Source organism: Ips typographus, linkage group LG4 (assembly GCF_016097725.1).
Source record: "Ips typographus isolate SLU linkage group LG4, UJ_Ityp_2.0, whole genome shotgun sequence".
NCBI lineage: Eukaryota > Metazoa > Arthropoda > Insecta > Coleoptera > Curculionidae > Ips > Ips typographus.
In genome coordinates this window covers 12,508,482-12,529,361 of record NC_138425.1, presented here as the reverse complement: position 1 = coordinate 12,529,361, position 20,880 = coordinate 12,508,482, and the positions used below count along the sequence as shown (strand labels likewise).

Sequence of the window (20,880 nt, the reverse complement as noted above, 5' to 3'; positions counted from 1 at the left end):
TACCCAATATCCAGAAAAACTTAATGTTTGGGCAGGTATTTTAGGAGATCACATCGTTGGTCCGTTTTTTATTGACGGTAATTTGAATGGCGCTACTTATCTTGAGCTTCTTGACACCACTGTTGATCCGACCATAACAGAGCTACTAGAAAATGATGAAAATTTATTTCAAAATCAACTAATTTTCCAACAAGACGGTGCACCTCCACACTATTCACTTCCCGTTCGAGAATATCTGAACAATCGATTTCCTGGAAGATGGATTGGTAGACGTGGTCCCATGGAATAGCCTGCGAGATCACCCGACCTCACTCCGTTGGACTTTTTTCTATGAGGGCATTTAAAATCTAAAGTCTATGCAACACAGCCGGCCAATATTGCAGACCTTAGGCAGAGAATAATACATGAATGCCGACAACTGACACCGCAAGTCCTCACAAATGTTGCTATTATTTCTGCAGTTAACAAAAAATAAACACAAAACGTATTTTTTATTTTTTTTTGGTCTCAATTCAAAGCAAATGTACAAATAAAATAGTGCAATTAATTCCTTATGAAATACCCTTTCCAACAATGTGCCACACAGGGTATGGTGCCATTTGAAAACTTAGTGGGGTGGCTGTGGCGGCAAAGGGGCTGATGGCAGAAATTCGAATCCTACGTAAAAAGATGTCCCCCTTGCAATCTTTGTTGACGTGTCTTAGCATTTTTTAACAGAGAAATTATTTTGGAAGATATTCAGGGTGGCTACTTTTCATTGAAAAACCCTGTATAGACTTTGCTTGATAAAACAGACCCTACTAGCACAGTATCTAGATTCCGAAAAACAGGTTTTTGAACTTATCAATGGATACTTGTCACCTGACATTACGAAATACTGTAGGTGAACCGATTTGCATAAGTGATAAATTAGTGTGTAAACTGCGTTGAAATAGCAACGACAATCACAATTTCGGTCGTTGAAAACGGCGATTGTAAGGTCGTTGAAAAAACCGAAAACGGCTGCTTGTGGGAAGTTTACCCGTTGCGATTTTGGTTAATTTCGCTATAAAACGAATTCAGTATTTAAATTTTGCGAAATGTCATTGAGGTGAGGCGTGTTTAATACCGCAATTTCAGTTTTTTAAACCCGCATTAAAATGAATAATTGTTGCTGAACTGGATTCGCTGGTATTTGTAAAATGTTAGACTAACCTTACTGGAGGCATTGGGTAATGCTTGAACGAGGTAACTCTCATTTGTTGACTATTCAAATTAAGTGTGGTTAAATGTAGGTTTTCGCACATGAACGACGAAATTTGAGTATAAAAAGCTGCCAAATCGTATTATTGCTTGATTTACAAATATTTCTAATATTTAAAAATTCCCTTACGACATGAGAAGAAATAGAAATGAACGAACGATTGAAGATAATTAGCAACAACACTAATGTTGTTTTTTTCACTAAATGTTGATAAGCTTTTTTAAATTACAGTCAGAGCATGTACATAAATTCTTGTTTACATTCTGAGAACGTCAGCAGTATATTCGGCAGATTCACCTCTAACAAAGCTAAAAATGATATAATCGAAAGCCAAATTACTAGACTAAAACATTGCCGAAGCGATAGCCTATCTCTGCGTGACCTACGACTTCGAAGACAAACGAAAAGAAAAATAGCGCCCTACGACGAAAAGAAAAAAAACCACCATGACCCATGACGCAGTCGGTCGTGACCGGATCTGAGAACCAAGCGCCAACAACCTCGTGTGAGAAAATCGTAAATGGCCAAGATGAGGTGGTGCTACGTCGGTACCATCGGCTCAACAATGTGTAGTGCCTCTCCGCATCAGGCTGTTGGAATTACTAATTAAGCACCTATTTCCTAGTGCAAATAAGCTTAAATCTCTCGGAACTCGCTGCCTCTGTATGTGTGTGTGTGTGTGTATTTGGAATTTTAGCCCGGTGATACCATAAAGCAACGTTACCATTATTTACTTCGTTATTTTTTATTACAATTTTAATGAATTAAACATTCACCATACTGATACCAATCAAAATTCCTATTTATGCAGACCCTACCCACACCAAACAATCATCACGAGCTGGAATAACTCAAAAATCTTTCCGCAAAAGCCTGGAATGCACTTCCTGATGACTTTACGGCGATACGTTTCAGCTCCCGTTTGCCAAGATTAATTGTACGCTCGCTACAACATTTTGTTCGCTTGAAACTGATATATGTTTTCGCCTTGGGGCGGCAAATCGATGGATTAACAAGCGAAACCCTTTAACAAGAAGTTCGTGCAATTTTATATGTTAGGTAGGCCGAGGCAGAGGTATTGTGTTTACATTCCGCCAAGTGTAGACATCGTCTGTTCCTTCTCTCCACTTATCTGCCTTTTTAATTGCAAAACCACTCTCATTAAGTATCTAAAAACGACACAACGAGAGACAAGACAAAGAGAAAACATAAAAAGGTGTCGCTTATATGTGGGGAAGTCATTTCGCACAGGAAGCCGTTAATGGTATATCCAGAATTTAGGACGATGCAAGTCATTGTGATTCCTTCGAGATCTAAGAGCCCCACGCGCAAGAAGCAACATTGTAAAACCATCTCAATTACCACGTCATCTGGTCTGGCCGGATTAAAATGACAATAACGAATACGAAATTGAGTTGGCGATCGACAAAAGGGCGTAGAAAGGAGAGCAACACTGAATGAGGAAGAACCGGTTCGATGTTGATCCGATTAATTTTTCTTAACGTACATTAAACGATGATCTTGACTGTGCGGAATTTTTTCCACATCATTACCTGAATTCCAGCGCGCCGATTACGACATGGCGGATAAAAAACGACACGACGGGTTCGGCCGTCGAATGTTTATTATGCAAATTTCACTACAAGCTTTCGGTTTTAGTTCAATCGAGAACATTAAGAAATTATTATTATCGATCCGATCGAAATATATCGGAGGACTTACTTTGTACAAGACGTTCGGCGTTGCCCAACCGACCCCGTAAACAATCACGGAGACGAATTTTCCGAAAGTGATCTTGCGAAACGTGGTTACAATGTTAGCCGTTGAGATCTGATGTTAAACATGAGTGGACACACTAGTAGAGACTTTTGGTGTTTGGCAATACTATTTCACATTTTGGCAATGCCATCCGTTCTATTCGTTTAGAGCAGAACAGTTGTCACGTCCTCAAATTATTCATATCCAAAAATGCCATCCCACAAAACTTGGTTAGTAAATATTTTACTGTACCAGGAAAATTTGACTGGTAAATTACAAATACTGTGTTGTTCAAACTTTGACACCGCTTTTCTCTCTGGCTGTACGAAATTTTGTAGTGTTTCTTAAATTATTGGAGAGGAAATTTAATGAGGATTCCAAAAATGTGCTTAAAACCGTAATTTTCTCACTTTAAGTGGCTTTTACAGGCGATCTTGGTTCTGATTGACCTTTCCAACTGTGTTTCTGGGAGTTCAAACTTTGACACCGCTTTTCTCCCTGGCTGTATCAAACTTAGTAGTGTTTTTTCAGGTTATGGAGAGGAAATTCAATGAGGATTCCAAAAATGTGCTTAAAACCGTCATTTTCCCACTTTAAGTGGGTTTTACAGGCGATTTTGTCTCTGACTGTCCTTTCCAACTGTGTTTCTGGGAGTTCAAACTTTGACACCGCTTTTCTCCCTGATTGTACCAAATTTAGTAGTGTTTTTTCAGGTTATTGGAGAGGAAATTTAATTAGGATTCCAAAAATGTGCTTAAAACCGTCATTTTCCCACTTTAAGTGGGTTTTACAGGCGATTTTGTGCCTGACTGTCCTTTCAAACTGGGTTTCTGACAGTTCAAACTTTGACACCGATTTTCTCCCTGGCTGTATCAAACTTAGTAGTGTTTTTTCAGGTTATTGGAGAGGAAATTTAATGATGATTCCAAAAATTTGCTTAAAACCGTCATTATCTCACTTTAAGTGGGTTTTACAGGCGATCTTGGTTCTGATTGTCCTTTCCAACTGTGTTTCTAGGAGTTCAAACTTTGACACCGCTTTTCTCCCTGGCTGTATCAAATTTAGTAGTGTTTTTTCAGGTTATTGGAGAGGAAATTTAATGAGGATTCCAAAAATGTGCTTAAAACCGTAATTTTCTCACTTTAAGTGGGTTTTACAGGCGATTTTGTGCCTGACTGTCCTTTCAAACTGTGTTTCTGACAGTTCAAACTTTGACACTGGTTTTCTCCCTGGCTGTATCAAACTTAGAAGTGTTTTTTCAGGTTATTGAAGAGGAAATTCAATGAGGATTCCAAAAATGTGCTTAAAACCGTCATTTTCCCACTTTAAGTGGGTTTTACAGTCGATCTTGTCTCTGACTGTCCTTTCAAACTGTGTTTCTGACAGTTCAAACTTTGACACCGCTTTTCTCCCTGGCTGTATCAAACTTAGTAGTGTTTTTTCAGGTTATTGGAGAGTAAATTCAATGAGGATTCCAAAAATGTGCTTAAAACCGTCATTTTCCCACTTTAAGTGGGTTTTACAGTCGATCTTGTCTCTGACTGTCCTTTCAAACTGAGTTTCTGACAGTTCAAACTTTGACACCGCTTTTCTCCCTGGCTGTATCAAACTTAGTAGTGTTTTTTCAGGTTATTGGAAAGTAAATTCAATGAGGATTCCAAAAATGTGCTTAAAACCGTAATTTTCTCACTTTAAGTGGCTTTTACAGGCGATCTTGGATCTGATTGTCCTTTCCAACTGTGTTTCTGGGAGTTCGACCTTTGACACCGCTTTTCTCCCTGGCTGTACCAAACTTAGTAGTGTTTTTTCAGGTTATTGGAGAGGAAATTCAATGAGGATTCCAAAAATGTGCTTAAAACCGTCATTTTCCCACTTTTAGTGGGTTTTACAGGCGATTTTGTGCCTGACTGTCCTTTCAAACTGGGTTTCTGACAGTTCAAATTTTGACACCGATTTTTCTCTCTGGCTGTACCAAATTTAGTAGCGTTTCTCAGATTATTGAATAGAAAATTTAGTGAGGATTCTAAAAATGTACTTACAACTTTCATTTTCTCACTTCAAGCAGGTTTGACAAACTATTTTGTCTCTGATTGTCAAACTGTGGTCAAAAGTTGCAAATCGGGGTCTAGACATTTTTTTTTTGCAGTATTCGATGCAAATTGTTTTTCTGAGATTTATGACAGTTACTTTGACTGCCTAGGTAAATTATTTTCCAAAAACCACGTGATATCTCTCACTAATGTCAAAATTTGCCCAGAATTTGTAAGAATTACAGTTTTCGAAACAAGACGTGTTTATGAGATTTATGACAGTTATTTTGACAATTGTCAATTTGTAAATGTAAATTACAAATTGTTTAAATAATGTCTTCAGATTTGTGTCATGTTTCTGCTGAAAAAAAGCAGCTGAAAATGCTTTTTAGAGAAAACTACTTGCTGATAAAAAAGTTATAAAATTGGAACTTATTTGGTACAAGAATCACTTTATTGATAAACCAAAATCTCTAAAACAATAAATAACAAATCAAATCAGCTTTTTATTCAGTCTATTCGTCAGGATTTTATTTTGACAATATTGACCGAAAATGACTTTAATGAAATTAATGACAGTCATGACTGGAAAATGATACCTTTCAAACAAATTTTAATTAGACCCATAAATTTACTGGGGGTATCGATTCCTCTTCTTCTCGAATAAAATGAAACTCTATTCGAAGCATTGGCGTTGCATGGAAAATTTTGAGCATAAGTTTATATAACACAATTAAGTAGTACAAATGCATCTGGTAAAGTAAATCTGTCACGAGTTCATGATGTCACATCATAATTTCAACTGGATTAATGTTGTATAGCTAAAACTTATTATAATATCAAGCTCGACGGTTACACAAAAAGCCGTTTTATGTTTATATTGTTCAATCATACACAGTCTATTAAAGACAGTCACGTAGGAGACGTTCTTCGTCGCTCGAGGTGTCCAGGTAATGAAGGCAATATACGAGAACCCGGGGTGAAAAAGTGGCGAAACGGGCCAATTACAATAGAAAAAATCGATGCTATTACCTTAAGGACTGTCAATCTATATCGTATAATTTATGGTGTCGTAAAACGATCAATTTATACCAGAACGGAAACAATGCAGAAATTGACTTGTTGCACATGATTCCGAGGCCGGGCGTGTGGCACGATCGATGCAAATGAGCTCTTACCTGAAACAAGAAATATCACTATTAGGTTAGGGTTATGTTGGGACTAGGGTTAGTTATATCTGCGGTTCAAAGTTTATGACCCAGTACTACCAATCAAGTAGCGATAGTCGTAAAGTCACTTGTCTAGCACAAACTGGTTAAATAAATCTCTTAATTGTTTTACGTTGTATAATCTTCTTAACAAAAGGGTTTCAGCCTAACTAGAACGTAAACTTGTAACCTATTTACTTCTACTCGAAGGATAATTCAATTAATGTAGCTATTTTATTAGATAACCGAGGTATTGTCAAATACAATGAAACACCTTGATCGCTAATTAAAAGTGAGAGACTTAACAATGCTTTTTTTCAGACATGCGGAATGTGCTGACATACATATCGCTTATCTGTGTGCGAGTTTAGTGATTCTCAGATATGTTGTCTCTCATACCCTAATAAATCCGTACAATAGTTTGGAAGCGGGAACGTGAGAATATCCAGCGTATTAATTGCACAAAACAAATCCATTCTACAATTTATTATTGTATACAATTTCCTTCAAGCAAAGAGACTGGCTAATGAAAGTTTTTCAGCCCCCTGAAAGTTGTGCATTATCAGGCTTGAAGAACTCACAAGAACCATAATCGTTAATTTGCACAAACATTTGCGTCATTTTCTTTCTTGCGCCTTTACGAAATGGGTATTGTGCTATCGAATTCCGCGACTATTCCAATGGTATTTCATAAAATAAAGTTTCTTCGAAGACAGTTATCGGCTCTTAGCGACCGCCTAGGGCCAACCACGATATTTTAATGGGGAAGATGCTGGGCCGCGGCAATTACCCGGCTAATGCATCTACACGATTTATGAAAGTGTACTTTTTTAATGGTTTACCATTTTTCTGCTGTCCGCAAGACTGAAGTAACCCGCGAATGTCGTGAACGTGATCAATTCAACATTTTCCAAGACGAAAGAATTATCGAAGGAGCAAATAAAAGCCGGAACGAAACCAGAATTTTATTAATCCGCAGTCAAACTAGGTCGCTTGCAGCATATTGTACTAATGCAACCGCAGATGCCCTTGTTGCCTTAGACCAAGTTAGAAAGGATTTTTCGTCTTATTTTGTTTGTACAACCTAGATTTTATTCTAACGACCGTTCGGCTTAAGGAGATTTATGTGTGGAAACTTCAACGTCACGTTTAGTACAAATTGCTTCTTCAGGCTTATCATGCAATAAATAACGTTTCGTAGGAACAAAAAAAATAACCCTAGACTAACATAATTCTCACGTCATAGTAGATGATGTTCGGATTAGTTACTAAATTTTTCACTTAAAGAGCCGGAAATTATTTTTTTTTAAATACTGCTCAAAGAGATATTTTCCACACACATTCATGCCAAAATGAGCTCTATGTGTATATCCCTATTAGCTCGAAATTGCAATTTAATATTAGAGTAAATTTAAATGAGGTAACGGTACTGTCTCTTAAATTAACTTCTCTTCCAGTTGCATAACACGTGGAATCAAAAAATTATATCTATTATTGTAATTGTAGGTTTCGGATTGATAAACTATATCCGTAGTAGTAATTACTAGAGCAACATGCTCCTCGCAGCCGAGACAACTAAGTGGTACCCAATGCCGGATTATGCATCATATATCAAAGTAATATCATGCATTAATGCATGTTGAAACAGAAATCAACCCACATACACCCTGTAATCACCGGTACCAACCGAGTGGCAGCAACAGATACCGAACCTAGATAAATTATTAGTAGGTTACCTAGAACATAGAAAGTGATTATCATCGGCGCAGCCACGCATCCGAGTTTTGCGTAAAAATGCATCGAATTATTTAATTCTGCTCTCTCGTGCATAACGAAGATTATAAGTACTCGTAACGGTTCAGATGGTACCATTATTTATGCCATTTATTATTATTTGCGACCGTCTGGAGCGTGGGACAGAAAAAAATTGACCTAATAGTTAAGATTGGAAAACGAGAACGCGCAGCGCTTATCTATCTGATTTTAGATACTTAAGTGTTATAACAGTGACTTGTAATTCTACTGTTTTTTAAAAAAGTTTTTAGAAATTATCAGTAAAATGATATCTGCACGAGAATTAGGCCGGTATTTTCATCTAATAATAAACTTCTAGACAATTGGCTAGCTCAATCATTTCAACACATTCTCCCACTCTATACAGGGTGGTCCAGTTTTAAATGTCAATAATTCACTAATCCATAGCCAATTAAAAAATAAGTTGACATTCATTATGTCATTTTCCTGAAAAGTGCTTCTTAAGGAAAATAAAGTCCTTCAAATTTCTGTTTAAAAAATCGTTTTTTTGTCATAACTGTCAGACCGTTGGAGCAATATTGATCAAATTTGGAACAAGCACTTTATTACACGTTATTACAGTCAAAGACCCAAAACTAACCCAACCCAACTTAAAAATTGTCTTGGAAACGGAAAATTCGCTTAAGAAGTTTAAAAAATATTATTGTAGCCAGTTTTCATAGTTTCCAGACAAACTAAAAGAATTTAGTTTTGAAAATTGAATTAGAAAAGATAAAAATTTCATAAGCTTAAAAATTGTATTTGTAACCAGTTTTCATGCAAATCGAGAGACTTTAATACTAAAAATTGACTTGTAGACATAAAAACTACTTTTTCAAGAATTTGTTACTACAAATTCATATATTTAAACATTAAAAATTGACTTGAACCCCAAAATGTGACTGAACTAATGAAGTGAACATCAGAAGCTAAAATTTGCATTTGAAGTAAGTTTTCATAATTTGAAGACAAATTTCAATATTTTAGTCTTGAAAATAGTCTTAGATGCAGGACATTAACATTAGATTCATGAAAATTGTCTTAAAAACGAACTTTTCGTGCTTTTTACTTTGATTTTCATTTTTTTCGAATTCTGGACTATTTTTAGTGCTTCAAAACTGCTTTCAGCTTGGAAACTCGAGTTTCAAGACTATCTTCACCAAGTTATTGACATAGCAAACTTAAAAAACAACTTTTACATTCTTCATAGACTTAAAATAGCATTCGAAGCTTTGTCACTATTAAATCGACTTCTAGACACCTCAGTGCTAAAAATTCGGGTATTTCTTAATAAACTAGACTGTTTTCAGTGCCTCAAATCGAGTTTCAAGACTATCTTTACAAAGTTTTTGACTTATCAGGCCTAAAAGCCAGTGTGTCCACTGGCCATAGTCTTGAAAATGTTATTTCAAGTTTCTTCACTATTAAATTTACTTCTACACTCATAGGTGCAATAAATTGTAGCATCTCTAAGAAATTCAGACTGTTTTTAATGCTTTTTAAGACTGAAAAATCGAGTTTAAGACTCTTTCCAAAAGTCAAGTTTCTTCAGTAATAAAAGTTAAAAATGTTGGTACCAAATGCTACAATAATAGTCTTGAGAACTAGTTTTTAGAAATAAAATAGTCCGAAAATTTAATTTACTTCTAGAATTGTTGTCCAGTCCAGAAAATTGAGTTGTACACCAATTAAAGTCTTGAAAATATACTTTTGGGCTCTCTTTGGTCCTAGTAAAGTCAGTTCTAGCATTAAAAGTCAACTTTTATATTATTTTTAGTAGTAAAAAATGAGTTTCATGCACAATACAGTCTTTGTCTTGATTTTCGGACTTTTTTTAGTTCTTGAATGCCAGTTTCAGACACTCAACCAGGATGGCAGTCTGAGAAAGCGAATCATAAGACCATTCCTAGTAGTAAAAAGCAAGTTTTTAGACTATTCAGTACAAATTTGGACTTTCACAAGTCTTGGATGTTCAGTTTTAAACTATAAAACGATTTTTTAATTTGAAATTTGGAAGACTGTATCTTCCTTAGGAAACGTTTTTCAGAAAAATGACATAATGCAAGTCAACTTATTTTTTGATTGGCTATCAAATGGTGAATTATTGACACTTAAAACTGGACCACCCTGTATAATTTAAATATTCTTTAAAATGTATTTAGCAAGCCTAAATAGCACTTTTGACAAATAAAGATGTCTCCCAGAGCCCTCTCTTGCAAGTACATATGACTTGAATGACGTTTCAGAAACTTCTGAAAATTAAAAATGTCTCTCAGAGACCTCTGGCAAGTTCAAATGACTTGAATGACGTTTCACAGGCTTCTGTCAAGTAAAAGTCAGAGTCCTTCAGACTCTGTCAATCCTCTCAGAGGCCTCTGACAATCCTCAATATCTCTTAGAGGATTTTGGCAATTAAAAACGTCTCCTTGAAGCATCGGGGAGTTTCAAATGTCTGAATCACAGTCGTCTTAGGCAATTGGTCAGCTCAATCAGTTCAACATAAAAAAAATATGAAATCTAGTAAAATTGGGAAATCCATTTATCACTCTCAGGTGTTCTTTCGGGTCAGAAAAACATGGTAACTAGAAAAAAGGGGAGGAATATTAAGACACTACTTCCTGCCTTAATGCTGACTAACCATAAGCTCAGTTACTAAACAAGTCAAAAACTGGATATTGGCAATCTTCTGTGGATATCCTCACAAATTCTTTCAACTTCTAAAAAAAATCGTTCCACATTATTGGCGTTATGTACGGTATTCAGGAACTACAAGCAGTTTCACGCTAAATCGACCAGCAAAAAAATGGTCTAACAACAGCCTACTCGTTACACGGCACGTTATTGTTCGCTCCTGGTTAGTTCCTGCATATTTTTTTTTCCAACCCATCATCTAATACACGTTTCTTCAAGGTTGCGAAAGCATCCATACGTCCACTTTAATTTGATACTACCAACTAAGCTAGGCGCCTCGTAAAGTCTATATTACCCGACTAAATAGTAAATACATACACAGTCTGCGGAAAAATGCCGTTTTACCGTTACTTGCTGGTAACTCGATTTCATTAGTCTCCCATTAACTAGCCTTTGTCATTGGTCTTCCATCATAGTTGCTGCATTATCGAAGAAGTGAAAAAAACCGCGGTAAATAGAGTGTAATGATACAGTTGACGCAAAAACTGTTCCGTAATGGTGTGCCGACCTTGGCGTAACATGGTTCGTTTCGTTGATTACGTTTCCATGAAGAGAACGAGGAGGAGAGAAATGTGGTTTATTGTGTAATAAAATTAGTTCATTTTTCATATAAAGGGATACTTCCTCCCTTTCTTGCGCAAATTGCAATAAATTATCTAAGAGAAGGTATCCGGAAGAATAAAACTGGAGACCATCGTCCTTAGACGCGGTCGGTTGGCGCCAAACACATTTTATGGTTCAAGTGCTATCAATTTTATATGTTTTATACATTTAGAGTGACCGCTAATAAAAACGGCTCCGAACGAATTAAACACCGGTAATTGATTTCAAAAACCACATATTAGGTGGTGTTAATGCCTGTTTACTCGGAATGTCTGCATTATTTTGAATATGTTAATATTTTATCGCCGATCGGTCGATTTATTTATCTAAAGCTATTAGCAACGATTAAAATGTAATATTGTAATTATTAGTTGTGAGTGCGAGATATTCATATTTCTAATAAGACGGAAATTGATTAGTGAAAACATTTAGAAGCATTTGCGGAGGCTTGATTGATGCAGTCAAACGCATTAAACAGATCATAAAATAGTTTCAAAATTACTTGATTCTTATCCTCACTTTTTTTTCCGAGACAAGTTTAATAAAACACCATTCTATACTTAATATACAGGGTGTCCAACCTTAGACGTTTATGGAATTCTGTGTGTTTAGGTAATGAGTATTGCTATAGCGATCTGAAACAATATTGTATAAAAAAGTGGCAGCCACCTAATTATTTTAAATGGAACACCCCGTAGATTCTTATAAATTCAGAATTGCATTCTGTTTCAAATCATTTTTTGTTAGTGGTACGACATACTAAGATTTGAAATCCAATTCCTTAATTAATTTACTTTAACTATGTCTCAAAATGTATGTAGAAGCTTTCTTATTACTCTCAGATAGCCAAATTGATGTAAGTAAGCTTATTTACTGTGCCTTAGAATTGTCCAATAATGGCAGAAGGTCTAACATTAATCAAAGCTTATGTTAGAAATCTTCTTATTGCCCTCAGATAGTCAAAATTGATGTTGTAAGATTGTTTTTTCACTAACAACATGATAAACATATCATTATTGACCGATTAGTAACAATTTTGGTAGTAGGTCAAAAATAGAGTCTAATTTCTAGTTCTAGTCTGGCACAAACACAACAAAAAAGGAAATATTATTGACCTAGGTAAATAATAATGTCAATGTCTATTAAGACATATGACATATGAAATATACTTGACTTGACAGCGACAGATAAATTAGGTTGTCTCTTCATGTTGTTGTTTTGTTATTATTCTAAATTTTTAATAAAAGGACCACCAACAATATGGTAATAGTGGAAAACAGTGGAAAAAACGCTATATTATCCACAGTTTAGACTATGTCAAGACATATGGTCAATAAAAGCTTGCATCTAAACCTTGGTTAATAATATACTATTACTGCCTTCGTAGTGTCTTCTTAGTGCCTTAGAATTGTCCAATAATGGCAGAACGCCTTACATTAGTCAAAATTTCTGTTAGAAACCTTCATATTGCCTTCAGATAGTCAAAATTGATATTGTAAGCTTGTGCACTGTCTAAGTAGTGTCTTTGCATTGTCCAGTAATGGCAAAAAAGTTTAGCAATACAACAATTTTTTACAAATTTGTGGTTATTTTGTAATCCGTAAGATTTCGGTATGGACTAAAAAAACATTACTTTTCAACCACCCTGTAAAATCTAGAATTAATTTTTTCTCGAAATACTAAATGATGATGACTATTTTAGATCGACCGAACGTTATTCATTACCTAAACAAGCAAATTTTCAGAATGATGAAACATCTTCATAAACGTCTCATTGTTACGTACGTAGCTTAAAAATCAGAAGCTAAAGAGCGACAAATCTTACAGAGACAAGATAAAAGAGAAAATATTCAATTAAATGTAATGTTAACTTTCTTTCGAAAATAGACAAAACTAGTTTACAAAAAAAAATTCTAAACATGTGTCGGCCTAGATCAAAGCCAAGGAAAAAAACAATACACAATGCCAACCTGCCATCAATGAAAAGAATTATGTTGCTACGAACCGGGACAGAAGCCCTGTATCCTGGCTGATCTATATTAATAGTCGGCCAGTAATTATTTACGTACGTAATCTCGAACAATAATTCATAATAGTTATTGTTTTAATGTTATAAGTCGCAGCCTTCGGCTCTGCGTGTCGCAATCCCAACTTGGAGATATGACTTACGAATTACAACGCTCTAGAATCCAGGAAGTCGTCCGTGTTACACGTTTGCATATTTGCGATCACTTAATAAGGCCACAACTGTAACAACAGGCATCTATTTAAAGTTATTCGCCAAAGCAGGACGTAATTATTGTTGTTATTATTAAAATCGATATTACCGATAAAGCTAAAAACGTGCATTATTAACTTTGGTTTAATGCGACAGGATAATGATTTATTCTGCTATATTAGCAAAACAAGAATTATTAAAAATGATATTGCTTAATAGTGTAGATTACGATCGACACACCCGCTATAATATAGCTTTTCCGCAGTTTTTTGAATAGAAATTTAGAGAAAAAGTTCCCACGGAAACAAAATTAACGCGCGCTAGGAGACCAAGGCACGATAAAGAAGAATTGTTTCTAATAATGGGTACAAATACGATAATTAAAAGCGTTTTTCGAATACCACGTTACCAAGGGGGGTATTTAACATTTAATTGCATGTAAACTATCCGCACAATGGATGTGGTTGTGCGGCTATTTGAGACTAACCAGAAATGAAGCTAGGTCTTTGTTGTTTGGGTAATTACAATTAGTAGGTGCAACGAACAAAGCAGGACCAATTAACCTGAACGTGTTAGTTGTACAGAAATGCAGGAACAAGTTCAGTTGCTTTTTATACCAAAATACTTAATATTAACGACACAAAAACAAGTCAGTTCCATTAGCAGTTTTCTAACCAGTCATCATGATGGGCCACTTGGGCACTTTACCATCAATGGTATAAGAAGAAGTAAACATGTTTTAGGTCAAGTAACGTACTAATTTTCGCAAATTGGTACTTTTTAACCCGTTAATTATTTCCAACTCATTAAATCGCCACCACGTTTCTTGTCACGCACTTTGTAAGCTAATAAGGAAGTGCAAATGCCATTTCTTGGACAGCCGCCGTCATATTACCTATTAAGTATTAATATTTATTTGTCTGACTGGAATTATTGACGCCACCCTCTATTCCTTATCTTCAATCTTGATTCAGTGAAATATCAAGCAACTAGATTTATAGGTCGGTTATTACTCAATAAGTTTAAGAAAGAAAAAAATGTTAGGTAACTGGTACAATTCTGACGGTTTCGTCTACTGGATTAAGATTACCATCATTTTAATAATAACAATTGTAGAGGTTGCGTTAGCAATTGGGTTTTCTTAATTAAAAGTGAAAGCAAGTAAAAGTTCGAAAATTCTACGTGTTAAAACTTGGACAAAAGTCCATGCCCACCCTTATTTAGCAAAACCCATTCCGATTCGTATCTCTATGCAAACATTCAACCTACACCGTCCAAAGTCGTCTACATAAATTACAATATTAAAAATACCGTATATGCCGAACAATCATAAATAATGAAATTCGTTCGGTCGTCCTATCCAAAACTAATTGTACTCACAGACATTTAAATTCAAAATATGTGCGATAAATTATTCACTTTTTTTTGCTAATAAGCTTAGAGCTGGAAAAAAAAAACCGATTTTTAATTCGATGTAGGAAGCGAGATTAGCCTTTCAGCAAATATGATTAATGTTCGCAGTAGCAATAAGGATCTGAATTGGCTTACTAAATAAAAACATGACAGATTGATTAGTTTGATATTTGATATTAAATGTACCCACGCTGATATGTAACTATTGTTCCTTAATTTGACTGAACGTATGACCGTGATAATAAAGCTGGACGCGGATCGCAAATAAACAATTTAAATCAGACTGTCATTAGGAAAATTAACGTTAACAAAATTGTGTGTTAAGCATTTGTTTGCCAATAAAACATAATAGTTATTTATGACGTGAGTGTTAAAAATGCGTTTTTAAGGCACGCATGTGAAAGTTTGCAAGAGACAAAAATGTTCTATGAACATGGGTCCGCAAATGCTTCCTTACCAAATTATAATTTAATTAAAAACCACCGTGTTATTGGGAAAGCTTCAGTCACATCATTAAAGGACACTTTGAAAAATTTTTAATCTATTGTAGTTTTCGGTACAATAACACTATTTTTAAAAAATCATTTCTTGATAAGGAAGCATTTGCGGATCCATGTTCATAAGACATTTTCGACTTAAATTAACCTAAAGAACACGTAGTAAAATTTTGTCTCTTACCTCGCGGGACACCCTGTATTTGTTTACTTTTAACAGTGCTTTAAAACGTTTTTTTTTTTAAATCACTAGTGCTGTAAGATGCTACTTTTAATAGTTCAGCAGCGAGTTAAAAGTTGAATTTTTAATCCGTTTGTAGAAAAACACACGTTAAGCCAGAACAGTCTTTAAGTCACTGAACGTCCTTTGCAGTGGATTGGAATCCTTCTGGAGCAAAATAAAAACTTGACAATTTTGACCGTCATTAGAAACAGAATAAAAAAATAGTACCAAACGAACCAAAACTCGTCTCTCTAGCTCTTCATGTTATCAAGATATTGAATTTCAGTGCCAAATTGTATTCTTACGTCTCAAAACCGTCATAATTGCACTTTTTTACAAAAAATTACCTGAGACCATTCTGTACACTAATGCCATAGTGTCAAAGTCCCTTGTTGATAAAAATTATTCCAGAGTTAATTAAGCATTATTCACATAAACTTTATGGATATTGCAACGGTAAGGTATGTGTACTGCTAAAGGTTAGGTACATTATAAACTAATGTACTGTTCACACTTGTATACTGCGAAATTAATAATTATATTTAATTAGTAGTGCAAAACCTATCTAGCTTTTAGCTTTTACTCTTAAGTTTTGCCACCTTAATACAAACAACCAATAAGTAGAGCCATTTCAGACGTCTGACACATTCGTATTTTTGTTGTCAATTAATTGTTGTATTTGTTTATGAATGTATGTTCAGTTTGTACCTAATTATCTTTTTTGAAGTCTAGGGGATAGTTACTATTATTAGTATGACGTTTATGTTTTGTGTTTCTGAAATCCTAACCTGATTCCTATTTTCTAATTTTAATTTTGAGTTTATTGTGAATGATGTCATTTGTCTACTTCTTACAGTGCACTTGCCATTAACAGTACAAATGCACTGCATGTTATGTGAATGTTACTTTATTCAAAATTATGAATTACATATTATGTCATCACAATCTTCATAAAACCTTTTCACAACTCTTAACTTTATGTTTATATAATTAATTAGGTAATAAGAGTTTGCAACGTTCTCAAAAAACATCTTGTTGTTTTCGTTTGTTGATAAATCGAAACTTTCTTATCTTAAATGTCGCAAATGTCCATAATGAGTGTTTATGCGGCGCAAAATTGTTTGCATCACGTCGTAATTTCACTATATGGGAGCGCAAGAGAATCACAAACAATAAGTCGCGTGTGGAAAGTGAGATTTTATTCCTTTCCCCTCTCGTATAAACATGCAGGCGTAGTAAATTACAACCGCTGTTTATACAAGACGAGACCAAAAAGTCTCATTCGAATTTATTGAATGATATTTATTCGCATGTTAGCAATGGTAAATAAACGGTCCAGGAGGAATGCGAACCAGTCGAGATTTTCTGTTTGCTTTCGCGGTATGCGCACATTGCCATTCTTCCATTATTTGTTAATCCGTCGTTTCAGCGAAAGGAATTTCTAAATATTGATATGTAACATTTCCGGTTGAGATTCCGGTGCAACACAAACCATATAGAACGAGCGTAAAAAAATGCAATTTCGAAATTGTAATCGGTGGTAAATTGACCGGCACCAAGGTTCAAAGCGGTTAACGAACGTTCCTTTTGTTGAATCAATTTAAAAACCTTGAGTCAATTAATATGCGTTCAATTTAATAATAAATCTGATTCGTACAAACGAAAATAAGTACGCACGAGTCTCATTAAAAAGGCCATTTCTTAAATTGAACGCATTGTGCGAGGGAAGGTCGGACCAGGTCAATCCGTCATGCTTTGCAGTAACAGGGAATTAAGGGCAATTAACGTCCGGTCGAAAATTTAACCGAATTTGGAACCAATTTGCGCACGTTTGTTTGGGTACAAACAACCAGTTTGCCCCGCAATCGCTTTATTATGAACGGTGTCTGACAACATTGTTATTAAAAAGTCACACCGACCAGATTTATACATTGTTGAGATTACTACTTCCTTTTCGGCGATATTTATTATTTTTTGTCGCCCTCTTTATTTATTAATTTATGGATTGCCTAAACGACTTTTTCAAACCGGAATCCGTCACTCTCCGAAAACCCGCTATTTTAATTTCAATCAACTACCTAATGAGGTCCGTTTCGATTAACTTTTTAATCCAGCCTCCGAATTAACCTAATATGGGCTTAATTTCCCGCAACTTTTTTTCAAATCCGGCAAAATTTTCATTGTTAACTGTATCGTAGCTAATCGGTGTTTGGGTTTCGAGTCAGCCAGGTAAAGGTGTGAAATTGCTTTCTTTTGACCGTTAGGTCGAACCTTAAAGTTAATTACCGATCAAAAGTTTGAAACCTGAATAAAACGGATATTCGCACGACAGGATCACTTTGACTAATTCGACCAAATTAATTTTTAAAATGTAATTATACTCGGCTAATCGGTTGATGTTAAGCTCGTTCGATGGATTTTCCCACACTTCAAACACACCCAAAATTTATAGTGTGTAAAGTTCACATAATTTTATACCAGGTGTCCAAGACCACCCTGGACATTAACATGGGAAAATGGTTTTGATTTTTTTGCGCCTGTACGGTTCATTTAATTGAAAAACGCTTTAGATAAAAGTTGTAGAGCACATTTTCGGCTATCAACTCGTAATTTTTTCAATACCGTAGATTTGACCATTTAGGCCCAGTTGTACAATCGCAGTTCAAGGACCGGTTCAGTTGAACTGCAACTGGTAGTTGAACTTTCCCATAAGAAATGCATTGCTGTCAAAGTGACATTTCTGACTTAAACCAGGTTCAAAGGTTGAACCATTATTGTACAACTGGGCCTTAGACGAAAAACGGATCTAAAATTCGGAAATTTTAAATCTCGCGCCAAGCGGTTGTTAAGGACAGTTTATATCCGGTCGTGCTACCAATCTTTCAAAATCATAACAAATCGATGTCAGTGTCAGTTATTCTGTAATCAAAACATTCAAAAGAAGTTTATTTAGTAATAATTTTGAGTTACTACCCACATAATGCAAAGAAAATAAAAATAAATCGTGATAAAAATACTTTATCAGTAGCCACAGCCCAAAAATCTGGTAAGTTGCGTTTATAACCTCATTCAATGTCTCTACTCAACTTATTTACTTTGTAGCAAAATTCTTTAAGAAAACACTGGTTTTGCTTGCAAATATTTAATGAGGATGACCGAATCACCTATCTCAAGCCTCTTCATAACACTACCAAACGATTTAAAGTGATAAAAGCAATGGACTAGGAAGGCCTGCAGATGTTTGAAGATAAGTTGCTTTACTATACAGGAACCACAAAAGAGGGTAAATACTTCTGTTTTGTAGTGTTATCAACACACCATAGTGTTTAAGTGGTTTTACATTGTATGATGTTAATAAAAAAGCATTTTTATAAATAATTGTCAATGTTTTTTCCCTAGTTCTACAGGGTAAGGTAAGTACTGATATTTAATTAGCTCTATTAGTTAACTTGAACATCATTCACCTACACGGATACTTGTAAAATGTCTACTAACCTAAAATAGTTTGTTTACAAGTAATGTGTAACTCGAGTTCACATTTGATTAGTAAAGGTATGTCCTGTGAAATGGTGTATTGAATTAGAAGCAAATGGTTTTTCTTACATTTTTACTACATTTCACCTACCTTTGCTAATTTGGAACTCCCCTATTATCCAAACAAATATTAGGTTAGTAAGACACAGTTGTTTTTAGCATAGCTTGTATGGTGAAATGTTCACCCACTCACACTCAATCTGTGGAACAATCACTGTTTATGTGGTAAGACCAGTTTTCTTTGCGACCTATTGTACCTAAGCTTTCCACTTGAAGAAAATTTATACTACATTACCTACCGTACCTTGAACTGTGAATAAATAATTAATACAAACGTTCAGTGTACAAAGTTTTATTTGGAACAATTGAGTGTGTGGAAAAAAAGAACACAATTATAATGTTAATATCTAAACCTAGAATAGAACAGCTCATGTAGATAGCTCAATTGAAAAGTTGGTTTTTCGACAATACCTACCCATATACAAAAACTTTTGTCACCTGACTGATAATTTCACTGTGTAAGTCCATATTCTGTTCCTAGAAGGGGTTTCTCAGAGATTTTATAGCCAGTTTAAGATTATTCACATTTCACAGTCACATCAAATTTTGAGATTTAAGTCAGATATCAACACTGAATCATTTTAAGTTTTAGTTGCAACACTGATGAAGACCCTCGCTGATGATAGTCCATGAAGTTAAGAACATTGAAGCTAAATTTCACCACTTTTGAAGGAAGTATTTGGCCCCTTTGTTGTTGTCCTTGTACACCAGATCTTCAAAGATCTGGCTTCATTGTCCACTGTTTTCATCACTTTAAATCGTTTGGTAGTGTTATGAAGAGGCTTGAGATAGGTGATTGACATATGATCCTCATTAAATATTTGCAAGCAAAACCAGTGTTTTCTTAAAGAATTTTGCTAGTAGAGAGTAGAGACATTGAATGAGGTTATAAACGCAACTTACCAGATTTTTGGGCTGTGGCTACTGATAAAGTGTTTTTATCACGATTTATTTTTATTTTCTTCGCATTTTGTGGGTAGTAACTCAAAATTATTACTAAATAAACTTGTTTTGAATGTTTTGATTACAGAATGACTGACAGCGATTTGTTATGATTTTGAAAGGTTGGTAGCACGGCCGGATATAAAAATAGGACTTTCCTTAACGACCGCTTGGCGCGAGATTTAAAATTTCCGAATTTTAGAGCCGTTTTTCGTCTTAATGGTCAAATCTACGGTATTGAAAAAATTACAAGTTGATAGCCGAAAATGCTTTCTACAACTTTTATCTAAAGCGTTTTTCAATTAAATGAACCGTACAGGCGCAAAAAAAAACAAAACGATTTTCCCATGTTGATTTCCTATGTCCAGGGTGCTCTTGGACACCTGGTATTTAAACAATGCTTGAAAGAGTTTCTCTCTTAGTCGACTGTTGATGTTCGACCAATGTTAACTGCTGCATTTTTTTTTTGACAAAGATCAATAAAATTATCAGTTCATTGCCCATATTCATATAAGTCTTCCTGGACATTGATACGCCAAAGAAGGTGTTTAACATTAAATTCCTCATGTAATAAAATGAAACCTATAAAATCCTACTGGACATTAAACTTTTATTGCATCTTTCGGCTCAGGTTTTGGACGAAAAAAAAAAGAAGCGTTTCGAGTTCAG

At 35.0% G+C, this 20,880-nt stretch overlaps 1 protein-coding gene and 1 long non-coding RNA gene across 4 annotated transcripts in view; both read right to left on the bottom strand.

Moving 5' to 3' along the window:
• LOC145728499 (death-associated protein kinase related-like) overlaps positions 1-20,880 on the bottom strand; it is an 83,204-nt gene that overhangs the window by 15,983 nt on the left and 46,341 nt on the right. The gene's annotated exons all lie outside the window — the stretch shown is intronic.
• Positions 5,533-20,880, bottom strand: part of LOC145727940 (uncharacterized) — a 56,235-nt gene continuing 40,887 nt past the window's right edge. Inside the window, exon 4 of the long non-coding RNA XR_014177964.1 lies at positions 5,533-6,209. This is a non-coding gene — a long non-coding RNA (uncharacterized LOC145727940). The remainder of the gene's footprint in view (positions 6,210-20,880) is intronic.